Below are 13,085 nucleotides of genomic sequence, written 5' to 3' on the forward strand. Positions count from 1 at the left end.
GTGCACCTGTGTCACATCACATGACCAGGGACCATGTGATCATCCACAGGAAGTGAACAATGAAGAGTCCTGCAAAATGTTGGCAAGTAAAGATATAGAAAACAGTAAAGGAATTGATACAGAGAGTATACTCTAGAATTGTATACCTTTACATTATACAAACAATACCAATTAATTGCTGGAAGTGGACAACCCCTTTAACCTCCATTAGTAAACAATGGTATGGTATGACCATATAGATTGCTTTGGATTTTCCAGTGTCTGACCCGATTTATGATGCATGGGTAGCTTTACAAATTACATTTGTATTATGATTATGATTCTTCTTATTATTATTCTTATTATTCTAATAGTACATACTTTTAATTCAAGATTATTAATGGGAGTTTCTTGTTTGCCATATTTGCTAGATTGCCCTAATTTAAATATAGGACTTAAGTGAGACTCTTAAAACCTAAAGGACAGTTTCCAGCCTTTTTTTTACCATAAAAAGCTTTAAAAAGTGTAATATATCAGCTCTATATGTGTAATCACACCTTTGTATATGTAAGTTGCAGTAGGATTTGAAAATGCATATATATTCCAGGTCTTGGAGCAGGTCTCGGAGTACAGGCGGTCCCCTACTTAAGAACACCTGACTACTAGTTACAAACGGACCTCTGGATGTTGGTAATTTGCTGCACTTTATTCCCAGGCTACAGTGATCAGCTGTAACAGTTATCAAAGGTGTCTGCAACTAAGCTTAATTGTTAATCCTGGTTCTTATAAAAACCTAAAATCTAATTTTCACGGAGACCACAACATTTTTGGTTGGGGTTACATTGATTAAACATACAGTTCTGACTTGTACCTATATTGTACGTAACCTGGGGACTGCCTATACTCTGATGCACAGCCCCTTCTCTCTGTGAATAGGCTTCTGGTTAGTTATTACAGCAAAGGACCATGTTTGGGAAGTAGTTTGGAAGCAGGGATTCATGTGCTCCATGTTCAGCTGCTATCTTGGAATATACTGTAAGTCCTGTTGTGACTATAAACATATAAAGGGATGATTACACAGATTTCCTGGACTTGTACCTAACACTGTCTGCAGCTATTGTCAAAGGTGACTGGTGTCTACTGAAAATTCTTGGAAATGAATGATACCAGTTATGATCATTTCATGGAATAATAGAAATACTGAACATTTAAAATTGTTAAGATGTTAGAAGTATACACAGTTGCAAGTTGCTATAATATTCAACATTTAAAATATATCTGATTTAACCTAATTCTCATATGTGATCCCCATTTAAAAAAAAATAGAATGATGCCCAGTGGCGTACCGACCGTGGTCGCAGCGGTCGCCATTGAGACTGTGCCCATCGGGCGGGGGGGTATCAATGGCGACAGCGGTCGGTACGCCACTGGCAGTCGGGCAGGGGCCACCGTCTGTCCGGACAGGAAGCTCCTGCCGTCACTGTATAGTGCTCGATGTGGCCGTTTCCGGCCGGTCGAGCACTATTACTGGAGCGATGTGGCCGGAAAACCACCCCAGCGCACATCGCTCCATGAACTAGGATGCGCGGCCGCGTGATGATGTCATCACGCTGCCGCACACCCCTTCCTGTCTGGCCGCGGGCTGAAGAACGAAGACGCGGGACCTGCTGCCAGAGGTGAGTGTACAGGGTTTTTTTTTTAATCAATCAGTTGTAAAAGGGGCTTATTGTATATAATAATTAATTTGATGTAAAAATGAATTGTGCGGGGGGGGGGATATGTAAAAATTCATTGTGGGGGTAGAATATGTAATAATTCATTGTGGGGGGGCGGAATATTTAATAATTCATTGTGGGGGGAGAGAATATTAAATAATTCATTGTGGGGGGAGAGAATATTAAATAATTCATTGTGGGGGGGACAGAATAGGAAATAATTCATTGTGGGGGGGACAGAATAGGAAATAATTCATTGTGGGGGGAGAGAATATTAAATAATTCATTGTGGGGGGAGAGAATATTAAATAATTCATTGTGGGGGGGGACAGAATAGGAAATAATTCATTGTGGGGGGGGATATTAAATAATTCATTGTGGGGGGAGAGAATATTAAATAATTCATTGTGGGGGGAGAGAATATTAAATAATTCATTGTGGGGGGGACAGAAAATAAATAATAATTTATTGTGGGGGGGGCAGAATATGTAATTATTCATTGTGGGGGGGGGGGGCAGAATAGGAAATAATTCATTGTGGGGGGGAATATTAAATAATTCATTGTGGGGGGGAGAATATTAAATAATTCATTGTGGGGGGCAGAATATGTAATCACTGAAATGTCAGTTAGCAGAAAGGGTTTTGAGGGGTTTTTTTTAGGTATAATTGGGGGGAGGGGGGCCCATTAGGAATTTTGTCCCGGGGCCCAGTGGACTCTAGTTATGCCACTGATGATGCCCATATTGTGCTGCTCACCCCTTTCTTTCCTGTTCTGAAAGTGTATGGCAAAAATGGTGAGGGAGACTTAGGTTTTCCTGTACTTGCCCTCAAGCTGAATCCAATTCAAGTTTCCCACAGAATTTAGCATTAAATCCATTTAGTTTCCCACAAGAAAAATCCACTGAACACTACACAGTGAACATATGTATATGGTGACAGCCTGGCATCTTCCGTCACATGGAGGAACAGGGAACATGTAATAAGTGGAAGAAATCCAAATGCACCAGTTACGTAAAGTCTATACCTGTGCTGTGCGAGCACTTATGGTTAATAGCTTATCCGGACAGAGCTAATACTGCCGATGACAAGGTGGGGAAGGAAGCAGCACGAGGTGAAAAGAGAGACTGAGAAAGTTCTGTAGAGTCACAGGCTGGGATGGAGGAACTGATATGGAACAGGGGAAATCCTGTACCTCCCTATTCTGTGTAGGCGACATCTTTATGCTCAGTCCTGAACACTTCCAGCTCTGCAACTGTCACATGACCTCCTCCTCTATGGAGCAGCAGTCCCTTCTTTCCCATGAAACGTAGAGTTTGTTTGCAGGATGGACTCCAGGGTTTGTCAGCGCAGGCAGCAGTGGAAGGAACTTTTTCAGCACTAAGGTAATCTGAGGGGGATAGCAAAGAAACAGCTGGATATACGTAGGTAACAAAGATGATAGGCAAAGTTGTTCTACATCCCAAGAGCTTTACAGTTGTTCTTTAAAGTCTAAGGGGGAGATTTATTAGAAGTGTTAAATGTAAAACTGTTCCAGTTGCCCATGAAAACCAATTAGAGCTCAGCCTTAATTTTATAAACAGCCATTGGAAAATGAAAGTCAAGTTCTGATTAGTTTCCATGGGCAACTGGAACAGTTCTGCTTTTAGACACTTCTGATATCTGAATCTCCCAAAATGTTCATTTATTCTGGGATAACTTTGGGTTCCATTTATATGCCAACTCTATCACTAATTGTGAATATTAACAGCCAAGCAATTGAGATTTATTGTATTGTGCTTCTCCGAAAATAGTGGGGCAGATTTACTTACCCGGTCCTGCCGCGATCCTGCAGTGCATTGTCCGACGAGGATTCCGGTCTGCCGCGATTCACGAAGCTCGTGCTCCCTCCCTCCGATTTCTGTCTCGTGCAAGCCGGCGCTGATGCGCCAAAATCCAATCGTGTGCGCCAAAATCCTGGTGCAATTTGGCGCAAAATGGAAATCTCTGGGAAACCCAACGAAAATGCGTTAGTAAAACCCTTAGTAAATGAACCCCAGTGTCTTATATTTATATAATTTATATTTATATTTGCTCCTAAAGAGGCACAAGGACTTATTTTAAGGGTGTTGTCTTATTGTTCCATGAACAAGGCTTCACATTTTTTATTACTCAAAGAAAAGCAACAATAATTAATTTACTGTAGCCATGCGTCACATACATCAGCATGACCAGCCAAAATTTGAATTCCATCAAGAATTTCTTGTGACTCTATTTCCATGGTAATATATGGTATATTTAATTGCCCTTCTACTTATGAACAAAAAGCTACATTTTTTTAAAATTTAAAAACCATAATGTCAACAACTTCTCTAATTTCCTTATAACTTTCATCCTCAATTTTTTGCAACTCCATTTCTATTAAAATCATTGACCCCATTCTCTCATGTTCAGCGATGAGCCCTTCTTGTCAAGGTAGCGGCCTCTTGCATCTAATTGATCTACTAATCCTAATGTATGGCATGGGGGAAATGTAGCAATGTGGCCGCTAAGTCTTATTTTCAGAGGAGGCCTTATATTTGTAAGCTTGAAAAAACATGAAAGAAAATTGTATGAGCCTTGAAAACTTAGGCCACAAGTTACTGTCATGAGATGTAACAGGGATGTCTTAATAAAAAGGTGTTTATCCCATGCTAGGAGAGGGAGTTGATGTCACACGAGAGGCGTGAGTTCACGACCCTCACAAGATGTCACCTCCCTTTCCCATGCTCCCAGCATAATTATAAGTTACTATTCTAGGTGATCTCAGCATGTCAAGACTAGCAGAGGACAGCGCCAGAATCAAGATTAAGAGGAGTGGAGGTGAGGTGAGTATCTCAAGGTTTTTTTGTTTTTTTGAAATAGTTGATTTCCTCTAAATCCTCTTACATATTAGATTAACAGCAGTAAAACCCACTGGTGGAGATTTGTGTGTTAGTATATGTATGTTAGTATTTTACTTGTTTGTATATGTATAATTGTGATCATGAATGGAGGTGTTGTTGTTGTCGTCGTTGTGACAAAATCAATTTCCCCTATGGGGACAATAAAGCATTCTATTCTATTCTATTATTATGCCTTCACTGCCAGAAAACCAGTTTTCAGCTATTTCTGCTCCATGGTGAGTGTCTAGGGAGCAGGCCGGCAAATTTACTAACAACTATAGCAAGAAACTTTGCCTGTTCAAACCTGGTCTAACAGGTCAGGCTTCAGGGTCCTGCGCAGCATTTATTTCTAGAAATAAATGGGGCCTACGAATTTTCACAGTGAAAATTCGCTGGCTGCAGCAAGTGCACTGGCAATGGGAAATTAACGTCCCACGCCTGCCCACTGGCATAAAGGTGGCGGATTGTGAAAAATAATTGTAAGTGCTAACAATAATCCAGCCTTTGCAAATATATCAGGGCTTCTATGCCAATGATGTGGTACAGAGGCCCTGATAAATATCCCCCTATATCCTTATCTACTAAGAGGTCGGAGACCTTCAGCAAATACGGGCATGAAATGCTGACTGCACGGGGGGGGGGGGGGATTTTAAGATTGGCATTTGAAACACCATTTTTAATAAATTCCCCCTATTGTTCCCAATTGGTGTTTTCTAACTATCTCTTCTCAGAGAGAAGAAGCTGAAAGTGTCTGAATGAATGTGTATGGGACATTGAAGAATTTGTCAGCTGAATTAGATAAATGAGCGGCCCTACATTTGTGTGATGAATGGAAACTAAATATATAACTAAACTAAGTATATAACCATATTGAATGCTCCCAAGTCAATGGATTAAAATCTGGATACAAGCAATAGAGCGAATATAGATGTTTTATATGCTTAATGCTAAACACATTTCAATAAAAATGGCATTTTAGGTCAACAAGAAGTTATGTTCCGTATCATTACTGAAATTATTTGTGTTTGACACCTCTTCAGAAAAAATAAAAACACAAAATGTAAAAAGTTTCTCACATAAAAGAGATGAAAGCAGAATATAGTTTAGTCCTTTGGGGAAGAAGATTCCTGCTGTGCAGGGACAGCAATCGAAAATGATTTGGAAACATGCAGAGACAGCAGTTAAAAAGTGAGAGCAGCCTTTATTAATCAGGTCTTTGAGAGTGAAGACAAGAATCAGTTTCCAAGTTGACTGTGCCATTCTGAGAATAGAACTGTTTATTAAGATATACGCTACAATGCCATGGCAACCACCATTCAAAGCAAAATATATCAAATTTGAGTCTCAGTTTCTCATTCAGTCAGCAAATTATGACATACTATAAGTTCAAAGTCAGAACCAAAACACTGATATTAAGATCTTGTAATTTAAGGAATGATGATCCTTGTAGAAAGAAACCACACAAGTTTGACATTAGAGTATAGAAGAAATGTTTGGTTCTCTTTTTCCACCACCCTCTGGAAACCACTCTGTGTTGACTGTTTTATCTACTGTATTAACCATTTATAGTTAAATGTATTTGGATATCTGGAGTCAGCAATTAAACAACAATGTTCTAACTTCTTATAAATCTCTAAAGCATCTTTTGTCTCTCCTCTTGCTCCTACTTGCCATTGATACTCACCAACTCACAAAAACCTTGCAGTCTTCATTGCCCCCCATCTCCTCTTTCACCTGTCCAAACCTGGCTACAAACCATTATAATCATACTGTCAGAAGCGCGCCAGATGAGATGGCACCATTTACTAAATGAAATTTTTAACACAGACACACACAACCTTGGCACACAGACAAATTTCATTTCCTTCGGCAGTGTTCCAGGATTGCCGAACGTCTGTGGAGAAAATCGCGCACATCTGCAGACTTTCTATTCTTCAAAGTTCTGCTCCTATAATTTTGCCCTTCACCTTATCATCTCACATCTTGCACAGTTCCTTTCCCCAGCAATCACTTCTCACCTCACTAAAATCTTCAGCCTCTCTCTATGTTCTGGTGTTGTTCCCTCTTCCTTCAAGAATGCAATTGTTACCCGATTACTAAAGAAACCTTTCATGGATCTATCCAGGGCTACTAACTACCGACCAGTTTCTAATGACAGCTTCATCTCCAAACTCCTGGAATGCCTGGTTTATTCTCGACTAACTTTCTCCCTCCTTGACTGCCTACAATCTGGTTTTCATACTATGCACTCCGCTGAAGCTGCTCTTACTAAAGTCTCCAATAATCTCCTCGATGCTGAATCCAAAGGTGACTATTCTCTCCTCATTCTTCTGGATCTCCCATCAGAAATTGATACTGTGGACCACCTGCTCCTCTGCGCCTCGCTGGGCAATTTCCATCAGCCCCATTGAGATGAAAGGAGCAGAATGGTCATGTGCGGCCGTCTGCTCCATTAATCTCTTGGAGCGACAAGGGGTCTGACTGAGGTACCTGGGGCCCATTGGACCCCTCGTTTAGGCTCTATCAAGTGGATACAGCCTAAATTGAATTTGTGGGAAAACCCCTTTAAGTATCAGCGCGTCCCAAAATGTCTGATTTATCAGAATATAATAACGGTTATTTCCTGCGTTTAAGCCCATAACGAAAAATAGCGCCCAAACTCGAAAATGCCACTTTTTTGCCATTTTGCTAAATAAAAACAAAATTTTTAAAAAAGTGATTAAAAAGCCATACAGTCTTAAAATTGTAGCATTGAAAACATCATTAATAGAAAAAAAATGACACCAAACACCGTGCACTGAAGTATGAAAAAGTTATTAGCGTCAGAAGATGGTAAAATGATGACGTTTTTTTTTTTGTATAGGAGGTTAATTTTTGTAAATGTATGAAAACATTATAAAACATATATAAGTTTGATATCACTGTGATCAAACCGACCTAAAGAATAGAGTAGACATGTCATTTGGGGCACACAGTGAAAGCCGTAAAATCCAAGCCCACAAGAAAATGGAGCAAATGTATTTTTTCATCAATTTCACTGTATTTGGAATTTTTTCCCGCTTGCCAGTACAAAGCATGGAATATTAAATCACTATGAATTGCAATTTGTTACTCCAAAAATAAGCCATGTAAAAATAAAAAAGTAAACGATTTTTGAAAAACGAAAAAGGGTCTGGTCGTAGAGGGGTTAATATTAGCAATAGAAGTAATAATCTTAATAGCCATGATTGGTTGAGAGGAGAATGCTACTGCTATAGATAGGGTTGGGGCTGTGAGATATTGGGGCACATGTATCTCGTATCCCATCCATATCAAATCCAAATCTTAAAGCTGTCTGGGACTTTTTGCAACAAAAAAAAAAAATCACAAATTTACTAAATAGAGTTTAACTCGCGAAACATCATATGTATCAATCAGGGTGCTGTCACACATACCACTAGTGCTGCGTTTACAAACACAGCGCTAGTGTACCAGGTTTGTTTCGGCCTGATCACATATGCATTTGTATGGAAACTCAAGTGATTGGTAACCAGAACCCGGTGTCTTGCATTGCATAAGTGATCGGGCTGAAGCCTCCCCCCATATGCTAGCAGTCGTGTGACCGCACCCTAAGGAAGAACCACAAAGATACATCTAACCAGCAGAAAAGCCAAACAAAAAAAAAGCAGTTGTTCAACACCACACTTAACCCCTAGGCGCACCAGGACGTTATAGTACGTCCCCGGGGCTAGATGCTTAGCGCACGGGGACGTTCTATAACGTCCTGCTTCTGGCACCGGCTCACGAACGGAGCCGGTACCAGAAGCAGCGGCTGTCAGCTGTCTAGTACAGCTGACAGCCTGCGCTAACACCCGCGATCGGAGCCGGCTCCGATCGCGGGTGTTAACCCCTTACACGCCGCGGTCAAACATGACCGCGGCGTGTAAGGGTGTAAGCGCTGTGGATCGGATCCCCCGTGCCGCTTACCGGGGGATCCGATCCTCTGCCGGGCAGCTCCGAGGACTGGCATGTGCCCCGGAGCTGCCCGGTCTCCATGGCAGCCAGACCCCTTCCGGGTCTGGCTGTAAACTGTCTGAGCATGCGCAAGCTTGCTCAGACAGTTTACACTGCTCTACAATAAAATAGTATTGTAGAGCAGTGTATTGAACTTAAACCAGTGATCAGAGCATCACTGGTTTAAGTTCAAGTATGTATAAGTAAAAATATGCAAAAACAGTTAACACTACACATTATAATAAATAAAAAATTAATACATAAAAATATAAGCCCCTAAAATGTCACTTTCCCATAAAAACACTTAATAAAGTATAAAAAACATAAAAACACAAAAAAACCCCGCATATTTGGTATTGCCGCGTCCGTAACAATCTGCATAATAAAACAGAATTGTTACTGGACCCGCACGGTAAACGCCGGAGGAAAAAAACGCAAAAAACATTCCGAAAAAAGATAATTTTTAATTAATACCCTATAAAAAATGCTCTAAAAAGTGATTTAAAAAATGTTATGCACTCCAAAATAAGCCCACTAAAAAGAACAACTGTTCTCGCAAAAAATAAGCCCCTAACAAGATTTATCTGCCAAAAAATAAAAAAGTTATGCATATAAAAAGATGGTGATGCTAAAATGAATAAGATTTTCTCCAAATTAGTTTTTATTCAGTACAATTGAATAAAATACACAAAACCCCCACATATTTGGTATCCCTGCGTCCGTAACAATCTGTATAATAAAACAGAATCGTTATTAGATCCGCAAAGTGAACCCCGTAAAAAACAACCTAAAAAAACTCTCTCTGATAAAGATGATTTTTTATTAATGCCCTTTAAAAATGCTCTAAAAAAGTGATTTTAAAAAGTTACGCAATCTAAAATAAGACCACTAAAAAGAGCTATCATTCTTGCAAAAAATAAGCCCTTACACAGATTTTTGAGGTGAAAAATAAAAAAGTTATGCATATGAAAGACGGTGATGCTAAAATTAACAACAATTTTGCCAAATTACTTTTTATTCAGTAAAAATGGGAAAAAATAAAAAAATATATATAAATGAAGTATTTTCATAAACGTGGCGACCCAAAGAATAAAAATAATATACTATTTTCATGGTATGGTTAACGGCCAAAAAAAAAAACACATAAAAATTTTCCTAAAAATTGATGATTTTCATTTCCTCCACCAACAAAGAGTTAATTAAATCTCACCAATAAGCTATAGATGCCCCAAAATTATGTATTAGAAAAGTGCATCTCATGTGGCAAAAGAAATAAGCCCCTATAGGTCCTCAATAAAAAAAAGAAAAAAATTATAGCCTGTACAATGTGACATAGCAAATCTGATTTGAATGGCGCCTCCTTCCCTTCTATGCCCGGCCGTGCGCCCATACAGCAGGTTACCACCACATGTAGGGTATCGGTGTACTCGGGAGAAATTGCGTATCAAACTTTGTGGAGCCTTTTTTCATTTTATCCATTACAAATGTTTAATTTTCCACCCAAAATGAGTGTATTGTGAAAAAATATTACAATTTGCAGACTCCACCTCCATTTTGTTTTAACCCCTATAAAACACGTAAAGGGTTAACAAACTTCTTAAAAGTGGTTTTTCATACGCTGAGGGGTGTAGTTTCCACAATGGGGTAATTTACGAGTCTCGCTATTATTTAGGCCTCTCAGTGTCAATTAGAAGTTGAGCAGGTCCATCTAAATACAGGTTTTGGCGATTTTACAAAAAATGTGAAAAATGGCACCCAAATTCTGAGCTTCATAACATTCTAGTAAAATATGTGGAATCTGAAAAAACCATGCCAACATAAAGCAGACATTTGGGAAATGTAAGTTATGAATTTATTTGGGTGCTATGACTTTCTGAATCAAAAGTAGAGAATTTAGAACGTTGAAAATAAAGAATTTTTCAAAATTTTTGCCAAATTTTGTTTTTTTTCATAACTAAACGCAAAAGATTTCATCCAAATTTTTAAACTAATTTGAAGTACAATGTGTCACGAGAAAACAATCTCAAAATCCCCTGGATATCTCACAGCGTTCCAAAGCTATAACCACTTATAGTGACACAGGCCAGATTTGAAAAATGGGGCCGCGTCCTTTAGGCCAAAAGATGCTGTGTCCCGTAGGGGTTAATGTGTGATACATGTGCCCCATTATGTCATGAGGACGAGACCTGTTTGAGTTGAGAATATATTGCATCTACCCCCACTCCCACAGAGGGTATATTGTAAGACAGTATAAATCTAACTACTCTTTAACAACAGCCTTAACTGGTAAGGAGTGGTTACATTTATGCGTTTTACAATTAAAAAATGCCAGATCCAAAGGCAGCCATGAGACCAATGTGTTACTGGGTTAAAATGAGTTTGACAACCCTAAAATCAATGTTATAACAAAACATTTCAATGTGTAGAATCAAGCAGCAAATTTCCCACACTTGTCCTGAAAGCAAAATCATACCATCTCTCTGCTACACTATATACCACTTCTTTTATGGGGTTTTCAAAACAGAACTAGCCAGCCCATCTTCCAGCATGTTATGTTTTGATAAATTATGAAACGGGTTTCATGCATAAGGTTTATAATGCTATGGTTAGTCTGCGCTGTGTTTATACAAGACCACAAACCATGCAAGATATTCAATGCTAGTATAAAATGAGATGTTGTTTGCTGTTTATTTATATTTTTATATTTCTTGGAATGATACTACTGTTTATAAATTTATCTGAAAAAAAAATATACACGCTGTATATATAAGAGAGAGAAAGAGAAAGATTATACAGCATATATTTGTATATAGTATATATATATATATATATGTATATATATATATATATATACATATATATATATATATATATATATATATATATATATATATGTATATATATATATATATACATATATATATATATATATATATATATATATATATATATATATATAGTAAGGGATTAGAGTCTCCTGGGGGCACAATTCACCAGCACACAAGCAATTTACAGTGCACACTGGGCGATTTTTGAGCAACTGAACTCAGTTTTATTCAGCAGTAATAAAAAATAAATAAATATAGCTCTATGGTGCTAACAAGCACCACAAAAACACGCAGTTCACAACTGCCGCAGCCTCCACAGCCCTTTTGGAACGGCAATTTTCATTCCCAAAGTGGAGCTAATATTGGAAGTCTGCACCAGCTACTTGTGCAGGTCCTCCAGCTGCCAACATATTACATTTAATCAGACAGACCCAACTTTTCACACTCAAGGAATCAAAACTATGAATTAACACATGTGAAACTATAACAAAACAGTGTGAAACAACTGAAAATATGTCTTATATTCTAGGTCATTTTGCTTTGATTACTGCTTTGCTCACTCTTGCCTTTCTCTTGATGATGTTCAAGAGGTAGTTACCAGACAAGGTTTTCACATCACAGGTGCCCTGTTAGGTTTAAAAAGTGGGATTTCTTGCCTTATAAATGGGGTTGGGACCATCAGTTGTGTTGTGCAGTAGTCAGGTGGATACACAGATGATAGTCCTACTGAAAAGACTGTTAGCATTTGTATTGTGGCTAGAAAAAACAGATAAGAAAAGAAAACCGAGTGGCCATCATTACTTTAAGAAATGAAGGCTGGTCAGGACAAAAATTGTGAAAACTTTGAAAGTATCCCCAAGTGCAGAAGCAAAAGCTATCAAGTGCTACAAAGAAACTGGCTCACATGGGGACTGCCCCAGGAAAGGAAGACCAAAAGTCACCTCTGCTGCGGAGGATAAGTTCATCCGAGTCACCAGCCTCAGAAATCGCAGGTTAACAGCAGCTCAGATTAGAGACCAGATCAATGCCCCACAGAGTTCTAGCAGAAAACACATCTCTACAACAACTGTTAAGAGTAGACTGTGTGCAGCAGCCTTCAGGGTAAAATAACCACTGCTAAGGACAGGCAACAAGCACAAGAGACTTGTTTGGGCTAAAGAATACAAGGAATGGACATTAGACAGTGGAAATCTTTGGTTTGGTCTGATGAGTCCAAACTTGAGATCTTTGGTTCCAACCACTGTGTCTTTGTGTAACGCAGAAAAGGTGAATTCAGAGTTTTGATGCCTGCAGTGTAATTCTGCAAATTTTTATAGTCATGGAAAACTTTTGGTCTGTAATGTATAGTTTTATATATATATATATATATATATATATATATATATATATATATATATATATATGTATATATATATATCGATCTTTTCAGAGTGTATCAACAAATCTAACTGTGGTAAAGTACATTAAGCAAGTCTAGCTAAAACTGGTGTTAAAATACAATGCTCAAAAAAGGAACACTTAAACAACACACTATGGGGCAGATTTACTTACCCGGTCCATTCGCGATCCAGCGACGCATTCTCTGCTGTGGATTCGGGTCCGGTCGGGATTCATTAAGGCTGAAGAGCATCGGAACGCACTGAAGTTCACCGCCTATTCTTAGTGAAGGT

This window comes from Engystomops pustulosus, chromosome 2 (genome assembly GCF_040894005.1).
Source record: "Engystomops pustulosus chromosome 2, aEngPut4.maternal, whole genome shotgun sequence".
In the NCBI taxonomy this organism is placed as follows: Eukaryota; Metazoa; Chordata; class Amphibia; order Anura; family Leptodactylidae; genus Engystomops; species Engystomops pustulosus.